This window comes from Ovis aries, chromosome 3 (genome assembly GCF_016772045.2).
Source record: "Ovis aries strain OAR_USU_Benz2616 breed Rambouillet chromosome 3, ARS-UI_Ramb_v3.0, whole genome shotgun sequence".
Taxonomy (NCBI): domain Eukaryota; kingdom Metazoa; phylum Chordata; class Mammalia; order Artiodactyla; family Bovidae; genus Ovis; species Ovis aries.
The window spans coordinates 95706148-95715941 of NC_056056.1; positions in this window are offsets into that span (position 1 = coordinate 95706148).

A 9794-nucleotide genomic window follows, 5' to 3' on the forward strand; every position below is an offset into this window, starting at 1 on the left:
CAGAAGGACAAACATGAAAATGTAAAAGAGGACATCAAAATCATAAACCATGGTGGGTGAGAGTAAGAAAATGTACATTTATGTACATTTATGTATATATTTTAGAATGTGCTTGAGCCTACATGACTATCAGTCTGAAGGAAGTAGATGTAATAACGGGTTAACATACTTGAAAAACAGGATAACCACAGATCAAAAACACACAACACATTCACAAAAACGAAAAAGAAGAGAACACAAGCAGAATGCAAAAGAAAATCATCAAATCACACAAGGAAAAAGAAACAAGAAGAAATATAAAATCAGCTGGTAAACTAGGTTTAAAATGGCAAAAAATACATATCTATCGATAATTACCTCGGGGACTTCTCTGATGGCCCAGTGGCTAAGACTCTGTGTTGCCAATTCAGGGGACCCAGGTTCGATCCCTGGCCAGGGAAATAGATCCTACCTGCTGCAACTAAAGATATAATGTGCCACAGTTAAAATCTGGTGCAGCCAAATAAATAAAAATAAAAATTTAAAAATTACCTTAAATAACAATGGGCTAAATGCTCCAGTTAAAAGACACAGAGTGACAGATTGGATTAAACAACAACAACAACAACCACAACCAAGAGCCGACAATATGGTGTCTACAAGAGACCCACTTTAGGGCAAAGGATACACATAGATTGAAAGTGAAGGGATGAAGAAAGATAATTCATGCAAATGAAAATGACAAGGAAGCAGGGGTCACAATACTTAGACAAAATAGACTTTGAAGCAAAGACCATAAAGAAAGGTTTTTAAAAAGAGAGCTCCAAACCAAGATCTAACAGGACTCAAGAATTCTAGTGAATTCAAGTATAATTCTAGAATGGTGAAGGAGGTTTCAGGCATAGTTTGATTATACTATCTCTTAAACTCATCCAACTCTCCTTGCTGTAAAACCATGATTATCTGGCCACTTCTGATATCTGGATCAAGGGTTGGTGAACTGTGTCTTGAAGGGCCAGACCATAAATACTCTAGGCTTGCAGGCCGCTTGGTCTCTGTGGAAGCCAGTCAGCTTCTGTGGCACCACAGAACAGCCAGAGACATTGTATAAACATGGGAATGGCCACATTCCAAGAAGATGATGTTTGCAAAAACAGGTGGCCAACTTGAAGGCTGCAGTTTGTCAGCCCCTGATCCAGATGCAGAACCATATTATCTTGGTTTTAAAGAAAATTCTTGCTAATAAAGAAAATTTATTAGCATTATTCTAGGCTTCTTAGTAGGTTATACTTACTGCTAAATATTAATAACATATGGAATAGAATATCAATCACTCAACTGCTAATATGGCCAGGGAACCAGTCAGTTTAGTGTGAGTGGACATAAATCAGTGTTCTGGATTTTGATCCTCACAGCACCTAAAGAGGCCCAAAGTGGGCCAGTATACCTCCCTATCTATGAGACACTAGGGCTACCACTGAAGAATGAGCTCTAAGAACCCAAAAGTCACCATATTGGGATCACTAAAAAAAAAAAAAAAAGACAGAAAATGGAATAAAAATTGAGGGAATGTAAGTCAGTGCAAAAGCATCCTGACAATCAGTAAAATATGTGTGCTGACAAAAATTCAATAACATGTTTGGAGAAGAAAGATACCAAGTATTAGAAGTGGTAAACCAAATTCTGGTCCCAAAGAGGCTTTAATACTAAATCTAGAAGCTAATGATTAAAAGGGCAAAACAAAATACAAGGGCATTAGTATAACTGGCCACTTAGCTTACTGAAAGGTAAGTAAAGAATCCACCTGCCAATGCAGGAAATGCAGGTTCGATCCCAGGGTCAGGAAGATCCCCTGGAGAAAAAATGGCAAAACACTCCAGTATTCTTGTCTGGGAAATCACATGGACAGAGGAGCCTGGCAGGCTACAGTCCACAGGGTCCCAAAAGATTTGGACATGACTTAGCGGCTAAACAACAACAAAAATGTAAGTTATAGATAGCACAAGAGGATAACTGCAAGCTAACACCCAAAATGCAATTAAGAAATTAACACATTAAGTAGACAAGTCATCTGCAGAAATGATACAAACCGAAAAATGTTTGGTATCTGCTGCTGCTGCCGCTGCTAAGTCACTTCAGTCATGTCTGACTCTATGCGACCCCATAGACAGCAGCCCACCAGGCTCCCCCGTTCATGGGATTTTCCAGGCAAGAGTACTGGGGTGGGTTGCCATTGCCTTCTCCGTTGGTATCAGTTTTAGGAATATCCCAAATCTATTCCACGTGATCTAGATGATGAGTGGGACATAGTTCTTGATGAAATCAATGGTAGAGTTTGATAAATAACCTGATGAGGTGAGAGCCCTGAAATGGTAAGGGCGCAGCTTCCGTTTACTGATAGTTGCCACAGAACCCTTACCATACACCAGAAGCTTTACACACACGATTTCATTTAATCCTCAAAACAGTCGTAGGAAGAAACACTGTTTATTGATGAGAAAATTAAAGCTTGCCTAAAGTTAATAGTAGGGGGCAGAGCTGTGATTCAAACCCAGACCAGGACTCCACAACTAACTGTATTTTTCAAGCGGATCATCTGTAGAACTCTATCCTGCAATATTTTAAAAGACATGCTTTTAAGAAATGTTCTAAGGGTAAATCAGTTGGGAAATTCTGAATGTTTACTGTACTCTAGGACTTCTCTGAGCCTTTACTATAAATTTAAAAGCCAAGGAAGATAGCAACTGGATTGACTGGCCTTTCTAGACCATCTCTTCCCTTGTCCTTTCTCTTTCTAACTGTACAGAGTGAATAATTAACAGAAAATAATACTTCTAGGATGTGGACTAGATACTGTAGGAGTATGTAATTAGGGTGCTCAAAAATGCCTGGATTTGAGACTTAGCATTAAAAATAAATGTTTATATGTAAAAACAAAATTAAAATAGAGCTTTTCAAAAAGATTAAACTTAAAGAAATACATTGGAAAATAGCTACAGTATAGAATACACTCTAAGAGTAGGAGTAAAAGCTATTTGGCTCCCCTTGGTTGTTTGATTCAAAAAATATCTGAGTCGTAAACAAGCAGAAGATGATGCAATTTCTGATATAATTAAAACTGGGTAAGCCACTGGAAAAAAAAAAAAGGGGTTGATGCGCTCCAGTTAGGTTCTAAGAAAATACGCATTCTCATACCTAAGACGGAGAATAAACTGCAGTTACTTTCAGGAGCTCTGGCTTAGGAAAATGATTTTTAATTAAAATGTGTATTCTATTTAACCAAGAAACTTCTCCTTTTGGAATAATCTAAGGAGATAATCCCATATGTATACAAACAAGTAAAAGCATATTCATCACAGTATTATATAGAATAGTGACAAAGTGGGAGCTAGTTGTTACAAGCAATCAGTAAAGGATTGATTTGATAAATACATTGAAATATTTGCAGCCAATAAAACAGATGATGAAAGTCTAAATTTATGGACACAGGAAAAAAAAATTCCAAGACATTTTGTTAAGTGATTAAAAGTGGAACTTGTTTATTTCTTTGATGTTTCTTGAGTGCCCACATGTGTCAGGCCCTCCTGTAGTCATGGGGGTTACAGAGATGAGCAAAAAAGAAATAAAATTATTGCCTTCCTAGAGCTGACAAATGAAAGATAATAAAAAGTGAAATAAATTATGTAGTATATAAAGCAGTGTGTACAGTAGAATAAATGTGTATTTGTATTGAAAAATGTCTGTAAAAGGTTTGGTTCATAATGGTTATCTGTATGGTGGGATTTTTATTTTTCATTTCAGACATCTTTTTCTTGAAATGTTTTTAATTCTTTTTAAATCAGAAGAAAGCTAACAAATTTCTATTTTTGACAAAAATGACAAAATTTTATTTTAAAGAATGTATGAAAAAATGATATTTGTAGTTTCCTTCCTTCAAAGAAATTAAGAGATCAACAACTGTGAAACAGGAGACATTTTTGACATTAAAAAGAAGTGCTCACATGTAAATCAGAACCACAGTGATGTGAGCAACAGGCTCTCTCTCATTCATTACTAGTGAGAATACAAAATGGTACAGCCACTTTGGAAGGCAGTTTGAAATTTCTTACAAAAGTAAACACACTCTCACCATGTGATCCAGCCATCACACTCCTGGTATTTAATCAAATGAGCTGAAAACATTATATCCACACAAAAACCTGCTCAATGATGTTTATAAAGCAGCTTTGTTTATAACTGACAAAACTTGGAAGCATCAAGATGTCTTTCAATAGGTGAATCGATAAACTGTGGTACATTCAGATAATGCGATATTATTCACTACTGAAAAATCAGCTATCAAACCATAAAAAGACATGAAGGAACCTTAAACGCATGTGACTAAGTGAACGAAGCCAGTCTTAAAAGGTTACCTGCTGTACAACACAAACGAAATGACGTTTTGGAAAAGGCAAAACTATGGAGACAGTGAAAGGATTGGTGATTGCCAGGGGTTGGAGGGTGGGGAGGGATGAACAGGTGTAGCACAGAGGATTTTTAGGACAGGGATTCTGTCTTGTATGATACTATGATGATGTATATATATTGTATATATATATATATATATATATATATATGATGATGTTATATGTTCGTCAAAACTTAGAGAACACACAACACCTAAAGTGAAGTCTAATATAAACTATGGACTTCGGGTGTCAATGACATGTCATTGCAGGTTCATCAATTTTAACACACGTACTAGTCTGGTGGGGGATGTTGCTAGTGGGGAAAGCTATGCATGAGTAGGGATAGGGCATATATGGAAAATCTCTGTACTCTCTGCTCAATTTTTCTATAAGCCTAAACTACTCTAAGAAATAGTCTATTTAATTTTTAAAAACATACACACAGTGATATACCATTTTACATCCATCAGGATGACCACTATCAAAAAGTGTTGGTGATGACGTGGAAAAATTAGAACTCTTGTGTACAGTTGGTGGGAATATAAAATGATGTAACTGCTGTGAAAAATAGTGTATCAGTTCCTGAAAAAGTTAAAAATAGGATTATCATGTGGTCCAACAATTTCACTTCTGAGTATGCACCCAAAAGAATCAAAAGCAGGGTCTCAGACGAGTGTTTGTACACTCATGTTTATAGCAGCAGTATTCAGAGGAACCAGATCTGATAGACAGAGTGCCTGATGAACTATGGAATGAGGTTCGTGACATTGTACAGGAGACAGGGATCAAGACCATCCACATGGAAAAGAAATGCAAAAAAGCAAAATGGCTGTCTGGGGAGGCCTTACAAATAGCTGTGAAAAGAAGAGAGGCGAAAAGCCAAGGAGAAAAGGAAAGATATAAGCATCTGAATGCAGAGTTCCAAAGAATAGCAAGAAGAGATAAGAAAGCCTTCTTCAGTGATCAATGCAAAGAAACAGAGGAAAACAACAGAATGGGAAAGACTAGAGATCTCTTCAAGAAAATTAGAGATACCAAGGGAACATTTCATGCAAAGATGGGCTCGATAAAGGACAGAAATGGTATGGACCTAACAGAAGCAAAAGATATTAAGAAGAGATGGCAAGAATACACAGAAGAACTGTACAAAAAGGATCTTCACAACCCAGATAATCACGATGGTGTGATCACTCATCTAGAGCCAGACATCCTGGAATGTGAAGTCAAGTGGGCCTTAGAAAGCATCACTACGAACAAAGCTGGTGGAGGTGATGGAATTCCAGTGGAGCTATTTCAAATCCTGAAAGATGATGCTGTGAAAGTGCTGCACTCAATATGCCAGCAAATTTGGAAAACTCAGCAATGGCCACAGGACTGGAAAAGGTCAGTTTTCATTCCAATCCCAAAGAAAGGCAATGCCAAAGAATGCTCAAACTACCAAACAATTGCACTCATCTCACATGCTAGTAAAGTAATGCTCAAAATTCTCCAAGCCAGGCTTCAGCAATACATGAACCATGAACTTCCTGATGTTCAAGCTGGTTTTAGAAAAGGCAGAGGAACCAGAGATCAAATTGCGAACATCTGCTGGATCATGGAGAAAGCAAGCAAGTTCCAGAAAAACATCTATTTCTGCTTTATTGACTATGCCAAAGCCTTTGACTGTGTGGATCACAAGAAACTGTGGAAAATCCTGAAAGAGATGGGAATACAGACCACCTGACCTGCCTCTTGAGAAATCTGTATGCAGGTCAGGAAGCAACAGTTCGAACTGCACATGGAACAACAGACTGGTTCCAAACAGGAAAAGGAGTATGTCAAGGCTGTATATTGTCACCCTGCTTATTTAACTTCTACGCAGAGTACATCATGTGAAACGCTGGACTAGAAGAAACAAGCTGGAATCAAGATTGCTGGGAGAAATATCAATAACCTCAGATATGTAGATGACACCACCCTTATGGCAGAAAGTGAAGAGGAACTAAAAAGCTTCTTGATGAAAGTGAAAGAGAAGAGTGAAAAAGTTGGCTTAAAGCTCAACATTCAGAAAACGAAGATCATGGCATCTGGTCCCATCACTTCATGGGAAATAGATGGGGAAACAGTGGAAACAGTGTCAGACCTTATTTTTTTGGGCTCCAAAATCACTGCAGATGGTGACTGCAGCCATGAAATTAAAAGACGTTTACTCCTTGGAAGAAAAGTTATGAGCAACCTAGATAGCATATTCAAAAGAAGAGACATTACTTTGCCGACAAAGGTCCGTCTAGTCAAGGCTATGGTTTTTCCACTAGTCATGTATGGATGTGAGAGTTGGACTGTGAAGAAGGCTGAGCGCCGAAGAATTGATGCTTTTGAAGTGTGGTGTTGGAGAAGACTCTTGAGAGTCCCTTGGACTGCAAGGAGATCCAACCAGTCCATTCTGAAGGAGATCAGCCCTGGGTGTTCTTTGGAAGGAATGATGCTAAAGCTGAAACTCCAGTACTTTGGCCACCTCATGCAAAGAGTTGACTCATTGGAAAAGACTCTGATGCTGGGAGGGATTGGGGGCAGGAGGAGAAGGGGACGACCGAGGATGAGATGGCTGGATGGCATCACTGACTCGATGGATGTGAATCTGAGTGAACTCCAGGAGTTGGTGATAGACAGGGAGGCCTGGCGTGCTGCGATTCATGGGGTCTCAAAGAGTCGGACACGACTGAGCGACTGAACTGAACTGATTCACAATAACCAAGAAGTGGAAAAAAACTTATCTCCCAGTGAAACAAAATGAGGTACATACATGCAATGGAATATTACTCAGCCTTAAAAAGAAAGAACATTCCGATACATGCTACAACATGGACAAACCCTGAAGACATTGTGCTAACTGAAATAAACCAGTCCCCAAAAGACATATACTGTGATTCCAGGGTTGTCAAATCTGGACAGAAAGTGGAATGGTGACTATCAGGGGAAGCGGGGAGCTGTGGCTTAATGGATACAGAGTTTCAGTTCTGCAAGATGGAATTGTTCTGGAGATTGCACAACAAAGTGAGCATGCTTAATAATGAAGTAAACACTTAAAATGGCTAATTTTATGTTATGTGTATTTTACCATAATTAAAAATAAAAAATAGAAGAACTAAGAATATAATGAAACACAGACAGCAAAAAGGAAAGACTTTACATTAAATTCCAATAAGGCAAATGCTACCAGATAAAGCCAAAAGGTAGATAAATAAAAGTTAAACTGGTGGGAAAATAATTGCAGCTCTTGTGATAAACAAAAGGCTAATGGTATCACTATTGAAATATACCAAGAACTCTTAAAACTCAAGAAAATAAAGACAAACCATACAATAAAAAAAATAGACAAAGATATGATCTTTCTCAGAGAAAGGTTCCCCCCAAAAGATTAATAAATGGGTCTATTCTCATTGTTTACCAAATAATTTTAAATCTTAATTTCAAAACAAGAAGATGCTAAGTTTCTCCTTTTGGATTAGGAAAAGTTTAAAAGATGGTTCATTGCCACATGGTTCTTTTGGGCACAAAGAGAGCAAGAGAAGCAGAGATGCTCAGTTGGCCAACTGTCCACCAAAAGAAACATCTTAAGATGCAAACACCTGTTTCCATATTTTCCTTTTTTAAAAAAAAATTGCATGCATTACTTTTATAATTAGGGGGAAAACTTAACCAATTCTAAGGTGGTGAGCCACATGAAAATTTGTGTTTCCGAAGGTAACAAACTGATGTAATGGACAAAAAACCACTGATACTCAGGGTCTGAAAGAGTGTGAAGGAAGTGGTCTCATATCTTATTGGCAAGAGTGTAAACTAGTACCACCTTTTTGGAAGACAATTTGGCCATATCTGTCAATATTTTAAATGTTCCTTGCTTGATCAGACAATTCCACTGTAGGAAATGAACCATGTAGATATATTATACATGCATACAAAGGCACAATATATAAAGTTTTATAAACTGCAGCAATGTTGGCATAAGTGAAAAATTGGAAATGACTCAAGAACCTATGAATCAGAATACTGGTTAAAATTTTTACAGTATATCCCTACTATGAAAAACTATGTCAGGGTTTTAAAAAATCTATAAACTGATTTGGACAGCCATCCAAGAGTGTTATTAAGAGAACATGGCAAGTTTCAGAACAGTTGCAAAAATGTATGTTATAACATAATCCCATTTTTATAAAGTAACATAAAAATGGAAGAAAAAATCTGGAAGAAGACTGAAAGAATATACATCATATGGAAAGCATATTAGAACCGTCTCTGACTCAGGTCTGTATGAGATTTTTGGAGGCAGTTGCCTTCTAAAACACACATTTTTGTGTTCTTTGAATTTTTTGCATTATTTTTGAAACCAAGGGAAAGAAAGAAGTAGCTGTTTAAGGGTGGGAATCTTCGTACTATAAAAAAATAAAATAAAACTGAGCACCTCCGACAGCTGGCTTGGCCTCCTGCCTCCTCCACCCTTTCTCTCTATCAAAGTCAAGGCAAACTCCAGCCTAAGTATTTCCAACAGGCTTCAGTTTATTCAGATAGTCTTCTCTGAACTCTGGACTGTTTGGACCCAGACTCACAACCAGTTCCCTTTGATTATAGGTTCTTCATTGCTTATAAACTGATTGTGGCGATCAAGGTATGAACTTTCACCCAAGTCACAGTTCGAAATGATTAGAAGAGAATGAAGCCAACCCTGATACTGTGAAGAGAACAAACGCCTCCATTAGACCCCAATCCAGTCAGAGGAGACTCAGGCTCTGTCGCTGCCCAGGGAGGGAGACTAGCGGGGAGCGCACGGCCTGGCGCTGGCGCTGAGCTGTCCCCCAGTCGGGACTGGCAGCACCGTGTCCTTGTTGGACAGCGCCCATCCCATCTGCTGCCCTCGTGCCCCACCATCCACAACGAGGGCTTTTCCAGGGACCTGAAAGGCTCAGGGAATCTTCCCGGGGGCCTGGAATTTAGACCTGGCATTAGGCACTCAGGCCAGTGGTCAAAAATAAGAAAGTACACCTCATGATGGCTACAGTGTCCCTTCTATGCCGGGGACAATCCCAGGTCTCCATGCAAAGCCTTCCCTAGTCTTTCCTCTGGGTCCTCTCAGCAGCGGCCACTCCTTACCCACACCTCTGCCTGCCTCAGTCCTTAATTAGTGAGCAATACAGACCTATACCAGCCGTTGTGCCAGGACCCCCAAAACCACTGGACACTCCACGCAGTGTCTCCAAAATGGATGCAGTTGTGCCTGGTCTGGTGCAAGCCCACGTCAGCTAAAAGCCAAAGGGCAACGGCGTCCACACCCTGGAAAACAACCCCGTGTGCCCTCCTCCCCTGCTGCCCCTCACACAAGCCCCTAACTTT